General features: G+C 40.4%; 1 long non-coding RNA gene across 1 annotated transcript in view; it reads left to right on the plus strand.

The window, feature by feature from the left end:
* The first annotated feature begins 434 nt into the window (after positions 1 to 434).
* The window catches only part of LOC307012909, a 116981-nt gene continuing 102527 nt past the window's right edge, over positions 435 to 14888 (plus strand). Inside the window, exon 1 of the long non-coding RNA XR_013800764.1 lies at positions 435 to 622. This is a non-coding gene — a long non-coding RNA (uncharacterized lncRNA). The remainder of the gene's footprint in view (positions 623 to 14888) is intronic.

Consider the following 14888-nt stretch of genomic DNA (forward strand, 5'->3'; position numbering starts at 1 on the left):
GCACCTTGGAAATAGGTCATGTTCTGCCAAAAGCCCCACTATGCTTCAATGCAACACCCTGCCTGGATGCTACATGATCCAAATCAAACACATTCATATGTCATGGCGGACTCAAAACTATGATAAATAATGCAACAGAAGGTGCTATAGCAGAGAAATGTATTTAAATACTAGCAATTTAAAATGTCAAATCAATATGGGGTGTAGCAGTCAATAGCCCAGTGCAAATGTGTATGCATGATAAAATAATATTTAAGTGTTGTGTGGTAAAAGGAAAAACAAAAATAAAAGGATGGGAATTGCTCATGTAGCCTACCCACTGGGCTAATGAAAGACCCGACCCCACCCACGTGCACCTACAAAGCAAAACACAGCGCAAACAGAGGCTTCATCCCAGGCTAGCTAAATGCTAAATGCTAACAGCTCAAGGTGGAAGCAGTGGAGACTTGTGAGGTGTGCGAGGCCTTCTGATGATCTCTCATCTCTGATGTAACTGTAGAGCATAATTTAGTTAAAACTATTTTAAGTTAGAAGCACATGCTGAATGGACTTATGCTTTGAAAAAGAACAAGAAGATTGTTGAGGACTTCATGAAGCACAAGACTCACAGCTAATCAGACAGGTGAGCTACAAAAACTAACATCCTCTCTAAATGAAATGGCTTAAACAAGATGTGTGTGACCTCAAACGACATGCTGTGTAAATAATCTACACATCCCATTTTGCTTGTGCTTGTTGCTGCAGCTGCTGTGGATTTATATCGTTTTGTTGTACATGCTCGCAATGTCTGCTTTGGTTATGTTTTTTTACTGCTGTGAATCCTTTAAACATGTTCTTTATTTCGCGTGGCTTGATAATTATGTTTCCAGCCGCCTTGGTGTCCTTAGGCCTTTAAATTCCTGTTTATTTATTGAGAGTCTCCACTGAGGAAGGTGGTTGTAGGCCTATATTGATTATTGATAATATGCACAGGCTGCAAATGTCTGTCTAATGTGTCTATCGAAATTGAACTTTGTTGGTTTAGATATAAAGGCTCTTGTTGCTGAAGGTGTTCCACTTGGGTTTGTATGTTGAGTTTTATTGCAATTTATTTTGTAGCTTAAAGATATTTATTTTAATCACAAATGCAACACAATAACGTCAGAGTATATTAATTGACATACTTTTATATCTTTACACACAATAACCTTTTATTAGAGAAACATTTATTAAAACAAATTACATTCATTATCTTTTCCACTTATTCGCTCTACTAAGTTGCAAAATGCTTCAAAGAGAACAAAAATTATGCTTAGACAAGAACCACAAAGCGTTAATCAAATTGCTGCATGTAAAGTTCTATTTGTCTGAAAGGACATCTCTTATGCATACTTATCAGCTGCACTATCATAGCCTATATCTGCTGTGTCATTTGCTCATATCAGATGGGAGGCATTCATTTGGATAATGACTATCTTTATCTATATTTCATCAACTGGACTGAATATATTAATAGTAGATATTCTAATTAGACCTTAAGTCTTATCAAGACTCCTAATGTGAAACTCATGGCAACTGGTACACAGACAATTATTCTCTTTAATTTATTTCACCACAATGTTTTTTATCGACTTTGGCCTACAAAGTCACTATGTTCAGCTTGTCACCACGATCAACTTGTGTCTACTGTTTTTATTCCTCCTTTTTCAGCATGCACTGGGCCACATAAATAAAGCTATTAGGTTGTGGAAAGCTTATGAAACAAACAGCTGCCTCACAAGTGGAGTAAGCACAGATGGCTCTCAGATCAAGGCCTTAAGGTATAGTCCTGGATTCAAGAACGCCAGCCTGTTCCAATATGGCTGAAACTGATAAAGTCTTCAAAGATGAGAGTGCCTATATGGCTGCATTACAATGCTGCAGGAGCACTTCTTACTGTATGTGGTGTGCTTCAGATGAAAAACTTTCCCACACTAAAGTGTAGGTTAGATAAGTTTATTGACCCAGAGGATTGTTTACAGAAAAAAAGAGTCTATGTGTAAAAGCTATGCAACCAATACAACACAGACTGAATTAAAGCCACATAGAGCTCTGATGCAGTCTGTTAGGAGGCATGAAAATACATTTCTCTCCAAAACGGATACAAAGCTTAACATTTTACCATTTGAAATCAGACGAAACCACCGAAGCTTTATCAGACGATTGGAAACTTTATATCAAAAATATAAGGCACAGTAGCTCCCCTGTGTCCTGTCTATCACTTAACCTCCCACTCTCTTTACTTTTCACCCTTCTGTCTGGGCTTATCTACAGTCACAGCTCTCTCCCATCTTAAGCACTTATCTCCAGCGCCAGTGTGCGTCATGCATCCCTAGCCCTATCAAAGATAGTACATTACATGGCGAGATTCTCCCGCTTCTGAAGATCTCACACATGGATGATTCCTGCAGGCGGACATCTTAGCAGAGAGGTGTTTGGTCCCTGTCCTTGACAAGCCGTTCGATCCTATCCCAATAGTGCATTTAGTCGGGTTTGTTTGTGTGGCCATGTGCCACCTATCACCTGTCTGTTGGGACTGATATAACAGCATGTTGTCTCCGGAGCATTACGAGCAGGGCAGCGGGTGTGTCGACAATAACAACAAAGCAGAGATTTCAGTTTCGATAATAGTGACAAGAAACCCGAAGAGATTGATCCAATGCTCCTTCAAACTGCTATGAACATTTTTTTTTAAACCCAAAACTTTGCTCATAAGATTGCTTAGGTGATGTTATTGAATAGGAACCAAATGCATCTTCTAACCACTATCAGCCAAAATAGTAATTGGCCTTCGTCAGTGTAACATATTTGTGTTAAGAAGTGTAGCATTATGCCTTGTTTGTACTTAGATATTAGATATACCTTATTATTTGCCCCAAGAGATATCAAAACTGTAAAAGCGGGCCTCACAGGGAGAACCACACACAATGAAAACAATACAGTTAAATGTGACGTTAGAGACAATGGATCACAACCCTTTGCAGCTATATGCTCTATCTGATAGTGCCCCCTGCAAGGATGGAAAGGAATATATCAAGGCGGTACATGGTGTGAACGCTTCCTCCCCCCCCACAGCCATACGGGAAGATAAGGAAGTGATGACACTCATAGGGTAACAAAGGATAGAGAAAAGGAAATTGGAGAAGGGAGGGGGAGCATGTCGCAGAAGATCAACATATCTTGGATGGTCTTGGATTCCTTTCAGATATGTTTTTTATGGATTGTGAGCTTGTTATCAGATTTGATATTCATTTTTTCTCTGGTTCTGGTGTTGTTTTGATAGTCAAACATTGTTATCACTGTTACTACTATCTTACCCACAGTACCCTTTGTTTTTCCTTTTTAATATGTTCATACAGATGCAAACCTCAGATCTTAACAGAAGGACCACAGTGTCCTATACTCAATATTTCCACTGGAGTAATTGAGGGGTACATGACTTGCTCACGGGGACCAAAATAATTTGTGTGGAGGAAAAAAAAAGCATGTCTCACTCATTTTCCAGCGCACAATTTCCTAGTGATGCTGCGCTTTCTAATTGACCACCCCTCTATTCCTAGGCTTAATATATTATTTTATGAAAGAATAGTTTAAAAAATAACGTGTGGTACTGTTCTTACAGTTCCTACAAATGATAGTGTAATACAACAGCAGAGAAGGAAAGCTTTGAAATAAATGCTTTTAAAAGGTTCACAGTGTGGCACACGGCAGTACTTTAATTACATCACAACAAAATCAAATAAAGTGCAAAAGTTAGGAAGAGTCCTTAAATGAGTTTTTCTGAATGGCTCCTTTGCAAAGTTTCTTCTCTTGTTTTCTTAGTCTATGGAGGTAATAGCCCTGTCAATGCAGTAATAATGATGAATCTCCTCTCTTTGCCCAACAGAGAATGGGAGATAGCCCTAAAATATGGATGCAAGCGGCTGGGGTATAGTGGAGCTGAGTTTAAATCAGACTGGATGGAATGCTAAGATTATAAACATGCCAGGGAGTTATAAATCAAAGGGAAAACATGCCACTGAAAACAGACTGTCACAGTTTAGCATGAGAAACCAGACCATTATCAAGAACCCAAGGCCATCCAATTCAGGCTAGAGATAACTTAGTTTCAGAACAGGATAAACATTGAATTACACATACTGTAGATCATATTCTTCAGGCTCCACTTCCTGTTAACAGCATAACACTTAATTACACCTCTGCCATATTAATAGCTTCTGGGTAATGTATTTGATGGTGCAATTATTTCTTCTTGACAACATCACAATTCATTTAGACTTTTTATTAGAACAGAGGAATTCTTTATCCTTGGGGAAGTGCGAAAAAAAGAGTTTAATAATCTGATCTGAGATCTATATGATTTGCACAGCTGCGTCCAATCCTCAACCGGTAATCCAAAACAAGTTTTTTCACATTGCTACGACTGTAAATTCATGCCTCCCCTGCTGCTGGGAAGTGTCAGCGGAGTCGGTGGTTTATGTCTTGGAAAAACAAACGATTGATCTTTCAGAGTCACACTGCTTGTGGGATTTCATCAGTGCAGCAGTTCAAGAAAAAAGGCAGACGGCAAAGGTGAAAGCAAAGTGGTTGAGGACATTAAGACAAGTGTGTTTTGGAAGGATAACACTTTTTTCCAGCTGTTTCTAGATCAATTTAATAGAAAAAATGTATGCCAAAATGTCATTGAAGTTGAACACTTATTTCTAAACTCAACAGCATTTGTCTGTGACTTTTAAAAGACTGTTAAAATTCACTTTTAGAAAAATAAATAATGAGACTTTGGCACTCCATTTTTTTGCTGACCCCTTCACCTTGTCCATATTATTACTAGGCCCAATTAGGGGCTTATCACTTGGCATTATATCTACCCTTAAATCCTAACTTAAGTTTGTTTTTCCTTCCATCATTGCCCCTTGTCTTCTATTATCTTTTTCCTTCTTTCCCTTGTACCATATAGCTCAACATTTCAGCCTTTTTCTCTCCTCTAAACTACCAGTCGAGTAGGCAGATGTATTCTGCAGCACCCCCTGCCCTGGCAGCACTATAACTTTTGGCTCCATTAGACCCCAACTGTAGTGCACTGACCCGGAATGGATGCAGTTGACCTATATACAGTAAGCTGTGAGTTAGCAGCTTCCATCTGCACAAGCAATATGGTACTGTTAGGTCCTTCTGAGCTCTATCTGTCCCCGCCTGCCCCTGTTGCTTCACTACACTTCACACTATGGATACTGAACTGCAGTTCAACTCCCACAATTGGCTTTCTGGACATCTTCTGGGCTGTTTCTGAATAGCCTTGGGGCTTGACCTTTCTGGCAGGCAGTGAACTGTCAAGGCTGGTTACGTTTAAGTGGTCCTGCGTCAGTGTACAGCACACTTCTGAGTGTGTTGATTGTGACATTGTCTGGCAGACACCGTGGGCCCCGGTGTCATTGGAGGTATTCAAAGCTGACCTTTACAGCTAAATCATCCCAATGAAGATATTTCGCCTCAAAAAGAATACTAATGAATTTGGCGTGCTAAGGTCCTGGGATATAACAAGGGAATGCAGCTGTTTATTAATCAAGTACTCACAGAGAATATAGTCATCTGTGGACTAGCTCTTAGGGCCTTCATTGATGATTAACCTTGCTTTGCATAACTTTCTTATTCTGTTGCCTGCCTCAGCTCAACGAATATGAGAAATGTAGTCTATACCACAACAGAAGCAAACTGTAAATGTTTGCAAATCCCATCCGTTTAATTGGTGAGTGACATTTAGCTAGCAGGCAAAACCTGCTAGACTTCAGTAAAGGAGATGTGAGCAACATGCCCCTTTTTAAGCGAGTGGCTCTGAAATCCAAACAACGTTTGAATAAGGACTGAACGCCAGATAAAAAGTTGGTTGGCCACTGTTTCGTCAACTCCACACCCGAGGCAGCGGCAGGTATGTCTGGAATTTTGCAGCCCTGTACAGTAAACTTGGTGAACACTGGAGCGTGACCTGGCTTTGTGATTGGATCTCTTTGTTCTTGGTGGGTAATTGGGCTCCAGAGCTACAGACATAGGAAGAGAAAGGGGAAGGTGCATGTTGTCAGAAGACGTAGAAGGATAAAAGACGAGACGGAACCAATTGACAAGACCAGTGATTTTGTGATTGTGAGATTCAGGGAGAGGAAGCTGAGGTCTAAAAGCATTTTTCCGTCTTTGTTGTGAAAAGTTAAACATTGTGTGTGCTTCCCTGTATGTGAGAAAGAAAGAGTTAGTTCATTAATGTGTATGTGAGTGTTCAAAGGAAAAAGGAAAGCTCATTGCTTTAGTTAAAAGTTTGAAGAAGTAGTTGCTGGGTGTCACTGTGCCCAGTAATCACACGGTTGCTGTAGCACTTCCAATGTATGGCATCAATATTTCAGTCAGGCTTACTCTCAAGGTCGATCACGATGATATCTGACCAATGAAATAAATATAAGAACCACACACACACACACACACACACACACACACACACACACACACACACACACACACACACACACACACACACACACACACACACACACACACACACACAGACACACACTCTCAGTGGTGTAATGATTAATCGGAGCACCCAAGGTCTAACCTTAGTCACCCCAGGACCGCGGCTACAGAGCCCCACATTAGGCATGCAGCCACATAACCTTGCCTTTCAGCCATGCTCCCTCTCAACCCTCTCACCTGTCTTCCAGCAGCACCTGTTCTGCCATTCTGGGCATTCATCGCTATTCTGATCATGCATTTCTCCCTCCCAAGTCCCATCACAACCTCCTGTAGTATTTGCTTGTGAGAATTTGTATGAATATATGTGTGCTGCAGTGTTGGGTGACAAAACCAAGGAGGTTCAAAGCTTTACTCTGGGCTAGTCTAAAAAATCTCCATTTAATAATGCGAGGGTGGCCGCTCGCCTACAGTCTTGCATAGCTGCGGTGCCCCCTTGGCCCAAAGGGAACCCTTATTCTTTTATTACAGATGAGGCAATCTGGGCTCTATTTCTCTGACTTTTGTAATGGCATGTCCTTGGGTGTGTTTTTATGGCAGATTACTTTATTCATCCAGACACCCAAAGGGCCCATTTCAACATAAATGGTAAGGAAGTATGACTGTTAATTTGTCATTACCATACTGTAGTATAACAAAATGTTGTAAAATGAATATGGATGTCTAACATTGTATGTAAGCCTTCTACTGTATAATAGACACCAGAAAAAGACAGTTGCAGAAAGCTCAACAGTTGACAAGTGAGCCTCCTTCTGCAAACTCTAACCGGTTCATTTATCATTGTGAGCCATCATGACTCACAATGATGAGTAGGTCCGTCTAAGGGTTCAGAATCTCTGCTATTTAGACTGCATTCTGCCTGACAGGCCTTGCCTTTTTACCCATGAAGCTTAACTGTCAAGGACAGCTAACCTACAGCCATAGGTGGCTGAATTGAGAGACGTGCAGGAGAAAAGAGGAGAAGGAGCGAAGTGAAGGTTGTTTAAGAATGCCGCTCAGGTTTTCAATTAGTACAAGGAGGGGCCTCTTTGGGATGACTGAGTGTCTTGCCGATCTGGCGGGAAAGCCGACCCAAATGTGGGGATGGGATGGTTGCCGCGGTGTTGAGGGAGGATGCAAGTGATGGATGGCGGTTGTTAGACGCGGTAATTGTGTTCAGGTAATTGACCCCAGTCCCTCCCCTTTCCGTTCTCTCCTTCCAGAGGGCCAAGCGCTCCATCTCTCTTTCACTTGTGTTCCACAGATGGTAGAAAACATAAGCAAGGAGAAACCAGTTTCATGTCTTGGCAGCCCCCTTGTTTAGGATTTTCAAGCTTCTGATTAAGCGCACTGGTGGCTGCTTCTCATTTCAGATAAAGCAATTTGTGTGTTATTATGTGTTTACACATTTTGAAAGACACTATCATCAATACAAAAATGATTAAGGAAACGGCAGAAGGAACTGAATGTGCAACATCACTTACATGTAGGTTTATTTTGAGTGAAGTTGCACTGTTAATATCTGTGTAGAGTAGATAACAAGTAAACCAATTATGTAGCAGAATTTTAAGTACCAATAACACATGCAGCATACAAAGAAAAACTAAAAGAAAAACATCAGAGAAGTGATTGAAACACAAATAGTAGAAGAGTGTGTGCATAAAAAAGATCTTTGGCATTCTGTTTTTAGGAGTCTGCTTAAAACTTTAATCTAGTTGGGAAGAATCCACGCTGACACACCAACATTTCTGTTTCTATTTTGTTGCTGAGGAGAATGTAATTGTTATGTAATATCCATTGCTAATAAGAGATGCATTTTAGATTTAAAAAACAAAATGCCCACCTAATAAATAAAGTCAATGTATTTATTCAATGTTGGCATTATCGTACGCATTGTTTACATGCATTGCATACAGGTTAAGTTCAACCGCACATCATCCTACTTCTAGTGGCATGTAAACGGTAAAAGCCAGAAATCTAAGGCCATGGGCACACCTTCCCCTCAAACCCCCCCGAGTGCAAGTGAAGCAGTGACTAAAACGTGGAAGGATTGTCATGGCTTGATATTGAGGAGGTGATGATGTACTTCCTTCTTCATGCATCAGCAGATTATGACAGCATTCATCACTGGTCCCAGGCCCTGTGCTAATAATCATCTCTGTACATCTCAATCTACCACCACTGATTTATTCCGAGCTCTGCAGTAGGGTGACAAGTTTTTAAACGGGCTGCACAATGTAAATCATAACCTCCCTGAGAGTCGGGTAGATGGGTTCACCCTGAGAGATGGGAGTGGAAGAGAGGCTTTCCATCTGCAAACAAACACTGTGAAGTCATATTTATATGTCAGAATGTAGCGCTTTCCTGCAAAGTTCAATGCAGCACACATATTTCCATATGATCATTACAAATGATATGCTCACATTATAGATTGTTACTCCTACATAAATAAATTACAGGTGCGTGCATGAAATTCCGCTTCACATTTTGGGACTTTTGTAAAATGTGAATCTCACGTTGATTGAAGTGATAAAAAGCTACAGGCTTTCTAATTGCTTATTTGCTAACTAATCACCTTCAAGTTCAATGTGTCAGGCCAAACTCGAAAGACTCCGGATGATGTCATTATTTTGATGCTAAACATGTCGCTCATGACATTTTTGTATTTATTTTTTTACAGTCACTTTTACTACACCCTTCAATCCCACCTTTTAGGACCAGGCAGTAAAGAAGGCCAATGTCATCGAGCTAGCACAGGCTATAAACAACCCTCACCCATCTCTCTAATTCACGGGTTTGTGGGACCTGGAGCCTCATGACATCACCTGTTCTGCTCCAATCAGCGAGCGGGTTGTGCTCTGTCTTGTTTGACCTTGCTTGCACTGATTCACAGTCTTGATTCTGAGAAGTAAGCTGGTGTGTAATGTCCATGGTTGCTGGCAGTTTTCATTATCCTGCTTTCATTTACGATAGAACATTGGCGGAGAGCAGGTGAGATTCCACTTCCAGGAGTGAAATCCTGTACTTCCTGTCTCTGATGTCTGTCCATTTTTAAATCCATTTTCAAAATGAGTTGATTTGCTTTAAACATATGTGTAACTATCTTACTTAGTGATATGCAACATTTTCTATTTATAGTTTTAACACATTTATTTGACCTGAGAGGATACTGAGAATATCTCTGAGCTGAATTGGATTGAGATTAACATCAAATCAGGGGAAAGTTGGAAATAATCAAAGATAGATAAATCTGTACTCCAGATCCATTTTCTCCAAGGTCAGTGATTGTCAAAGTCCTCATCTACACATGTTGCGATCTTCCTTTCTCCATTTCCCTCAGTACTAAGTCTATTTCAGCCCCCCTAAATGAGGTCTCATTAAAGACGCCACTACAGATTCTCCAAGACAAAGTGAAATTCAATGAATCCCAGTGGAAATAACATTCAGTAGCTTCTTACGTAACTACCTTTTTTATGCTACATTTTCAACCCCGGCTTCAAATCCAATCTCGGCCCCTGCAACACATCATTACACTCTCCCAGGTGTATTAAATAAAAATCAGGGCTTGGTTACAGGTCCTGTAATGATCATTTGGGCCAGCTAATATCTAGCAGTTTATCCAGGCAGGCCGCCACAACGGACTTCCTTCCATCTGACATTGCTGTGACTCCATTAGCCAAAGTGTTGGAAGTAAATGATGGTAGCCAGCTTGGCAGTGTCAGAGCCAGCTCAGATCAGTCGGCCTCTATCGATTCAATCACAGAATAAAGGATGGAGCAGGGAACAGGGACCCCAGGTGCATTCTGTCCAACCAAGCCACACTCTGTCTTTTAAACATTGGCATTTTGTGACTCAGTGAGCCATTCTTTCCCAACGCTGCCTTGGACAAATGGACATGTAAAGTCACATAGCGGCTCAAGCTGACAAATGCAACACAAGGCCACAGATAAGGCCATGATTATGTCCACAAAAATACATTAGGCTACACAATAAAGGACACAAGTATGTTCTGCCTCACCCGTGCGTATGAACTAATGCTAACTAGATTGCAAGACTGATTATAAAACAGTTAGTTAGACATCGAACAACAAATACATAACACATCAGCATTCAACCATCTGTTACATTTGTGTTGATGGTGTGAGCAGATGGACTGTATTTATATTTATAGTATGCTCACAGAAGAGAGAACCTCTGGACTTGATACTGAATGGGAACTGACTGATAAAGACAGACAGATAGACTCATATATTTGGTATGAGTTGATCATTTTATATTTATCAGTCATTTAAATGTACTTTTCTTTAAGAGTTAAGTCTAATGGTACAATAGTATTACTGCTATGTGCTACTCTACCGTGTGTTAACAATCTCATAGTAGGATCTCTATGGCATGCTAACGATTTTATCAACTTACATTGGCCATCAGCCACAGCTAGAGAGGTCCCATCACCTCAAAATTACATAAATATCTGAAAAACACATGGTTTTACAACTTATCAAGCAGCAGACATATCCTTTATGCGCCTTCATTGGGTGAGTCATGGGAAGAAATGCAGTGCATAGCTTCTAAGTGTTCTTGTTTATTTTTAGGATAAAATACATAAAGTGCAGTCACCGCATACTGTGCGTCCCACGCTCTCTTTGTAACACACTGTGTCCGAACACGGAGCTTCTCAAGTGTTTTCCTCTTAGACCGCTGAGTGTGTTCATCGTCATGAAAAGGACGAGTGTGGAGAGGGCAAAGGTTACAGTAGCTGGTCTGCATTCAGGCCCAGACTTAAATCCCATTTGTCCTGTCAGGGCTGTAGGTTGCTTTCTAGCTGTTTGGTGAAGAGCAGCTTTGCACTTTTGGCTTCCTGTTTTCTTGATCTCTGCCTCCACTGTTCCTGTAAAACCTTGTGAAGGACTTCCTCCAGTCTGTATTAGTCAGCCACGGATGCTGCTTCAAAGTAATGTTCTGTATACATAAGCATGAATATAGGCTCTGCGTATGGCTGGTATTGAGGTGGCAAAATGCTTGAGGAATACAGTATGTTATGTAAAAGAAACATTTCAGATTTTTTTTTTTATTGGAATTTAAGGCCCCTAACTCCTCACAGATGAACAAAGTTTGTTTTGTGCTGATGGGCAGTGAAGGTCTCCCTTATTTCCTCTCTAACAGTCAAGTATCTTGATGAAGTATCCCCTGGCAATTTTCTGAACCCCTCACTGCTCTCTCATCACATGTTTTAAAGGATAAGAGCCTCTGCTAAATAGCTAAAATGTAAATTTCTAGAGAGGGGTTGCCTAGGGACAAGAGCTGAAAATAGCCCCTAGAGACACAGACTTTATCTAAAGAGGGGCATTATCTTCAAGGGGAGTTTAAAACTAAACTAAGAGTGACTATTTCTACATTAAGGCTCAAACACACTATACCATTAGCAGGCAGGTGAGATGTCCATTGAGAGGAATGCACAATTTATTAAAAGGGTGTAGATAAAATACCTGATTTTTCCCTCTGATTCTACAAAATACCCTTTTTGGAATACGTCTAACCAGATGGAAGTATTTTAAAACTGTGTTTGTGTTACCTGAATTATAATTTGGGTCCCTGTTGACTTGACTCTGCAATTAGAAACATCCAGAGAGAGCATCTTTTTTTTGGGATCAACTCCTTCTTAAAGTTATATCTGGTCAGTATCTCCTTTCAAAAATAAAATGTAGTCATTTATTTGATCTCATGTGATTGGATCCTGTTCATCAAATGATTTATAGTTATTGAAATCCAAATTGTAGCATGTCTGGCAAATTATCTCAATTTAAAGGGGAATAGCCAAATTGATGACCCTGATGAGATCCGTGTTTGTTTGACATCTGGATCAATTTGAGGAGCAAAAACAATATCAAACATTGCATTCAGAATAAAGCTATTGGCATTGCAGGAACATATTTAGGTGTGATTACTATCTCATAAATAAATTCAGTTTTTCGATCCCATTTTTGGATGGTTAACTTAGCCACAAAAATCTGCACAGTTTGGCTGTACTAAAAAAAAGAAATAGAAAATATTTAGTGCTAAAACATTTATGTTTAAACAGCAGATTCCGAACGCTCTCCCCTTCTTAGCAGGAATACATGTTAAAGGCACAGAGGATATGACAACAACCTGACGAAAGCCAGCCAGTCATGGCACTGGCAACCTGGCTGAGCATGGCTTAGCGCTGCCTGACGCTGCATTATCAGGGCGGACACATTGCTTGTGCACGATACCTGCTGTTTCCAGCTGCACCTGCGCTGGTCTCACCTCTGCCAGGCGGCTCCTGCACCTGCTGAAGCTCCTGTAGCACTTCAGAGGGCAGAGCTGCACACTGAGAAATAGGTTTGATAGCCCTGGAAAGGAAAAGAGACAGATAACAGGGGGAAAGCAGGAGTTTGTGGGGTGTTTCTAACGGTTCTGCTATGTACGGTGGTGAATACTTGTTTGTTTATGACTTCTGTGAAAGCGCTGTGCGTGTCATTGGCAAAAAGCTTGCCAGACGGATCGATGATGAGGAGTTGCTGCAGCAGCCACGCTAGACGTGCCCCGATTTAATTTGCCCGCTCTGGGTGAATAAGTCTTACACTTTCATTCTTGATGCTGTTACACATGAAGCAAATCACACATACCCCTTTCTGAATAAAAACACTAAACACTATTTTCTAAATAATTCATTATATTCATTAACATATTTTAGCTTATTGGTGATTTAAATGCTTACATCAATGATTCCAAAGAGTAACACTGAATATTAAAAATGTAAATGTCGATTAGACAGACAAGAACATAACTTCAAGTTTGGGGCTCATCTGACAGTCAGGTGATCAAATGATCTGCTTGTAGCAATTAATTGTGTAAATGTTTAGTGTTTGTCTTTTGGTAAAGGTTCATATCATCATATAAAATAATGAGTATTGTAGTGCAAAGTGCAGGGGACGCAAAGCCACTAGTCTGGGTTAAAGTCAACCAAAACATTAGTTTTAAAGCATCATGTCTAACTAATGGTCCTCATCTAACAATATTCTGATCTTAATAGGTTTGTTTTCTTAGAAACTTAGAAAGAAAACAGCTGAAATTCTTTGAAAATTATAGTTTCTGTGGTAAAACCATGACTACTATGCTTGTCCAAGACATTGAATTCATCGTTTCGCTCCACATGGTTTCCCCATTCATTCCCTGAAGGTAGGTACAAATAGAAAACGCCAGAGGAGAAAGATGCTAGTGGGATACACGGAGAGCTCAGATTCCTATTTAAAGCATCTATATTTAGACTGTCTGAAACAGACCTGCCTCTAGTGAGCGTAAAATGGAATGGAAATGGATATAGAGAAAGAATAGAAACAAGTAAGCACAATCTTTGAAATACCCACAGCAGAGAGTAATTTGTTTTCTATTGAAAGGGTTTGAAAACCAAGCCCAAGCTTTAACACTTCAATAAAGACATTCATGAACCCGACTTTTCCTGTAGGCAAAGGTCTAATAGCCTGGAGTGCTTTCCTTTCAGGTGAATGCGCCTGTTCTAACAGGTGCTTAATAATAAAGGGGGAATGCAGTGGAACTGGGGATACAAGCCTGAGCCACTGTAAGCATACACTAAACACAATAGGATTAGAGAGTAGATTGATCCTGGCTTTGTGTGCTGTCGTTTTACCAGATTACCACGGCCACCATTTTGTTTTGTGGAAATTGGACAGAAATGTGTTTTCAATTGTGCTTACCGCTTGAATTACATTTGGGCTTGCCTGTTTCTGTGTAACTGTAACAAAGAGAAGAGGTGTTGAGAGGAGAAATGTACCGTGCTGTGCTCGCTACAATTTCACAGGATTAGCCAGTTTCCCTGAGATAATTATGTCACTGGTGACATTAGATCAAATGTATTCATTTGAAAGCCTGACATGAAACATTCAGACATCTGCAACAACGACATCCTGTGCAATGCAAGCAGACTCCAACGGAGAGAAGTTGTGAATATCCATGGGTGCACTTCTAAACGAGTTCCATAAGAACCAGCTGTAACACTGAACATGTTCGGGTACAAAGTGTTGGCTGATTTGATTGTGCACAGACTGAGAGCAGGTCACTGCAGCAGTTCTTGTTTATTGCCCCTTCCTTCTGCATTACATTACTACCTCAAATATTGGTGAAAGGAAATCATTTAATTAATCTAAACTTGAATCCTATAAATCCGGTATGAAAGTGTAAGACTCTGCAGACTACAACATATTTTAACCAGTTTGGTTGTTTGTTTATTCTCGATCAGTCGTGGCACTTTATTTCTGTTCGATTTAGAAAAGATAGTTCAGTGCAAGATAAAGTGTGCCCTTTATGTAGCTATGAGAAGGCTGTCCCTAGCCACT

Source organism: Notothenia rossii (genome assembly GCF_949606895.1).
Source record: "Notothenia rossii genome assembly, chromosome: 1".
NCBI lineage: Eukaryota > Metazoa > Chordata > Actinopteri > Perciformes > Nototheniidae > Notothenia > Notothenia rossii.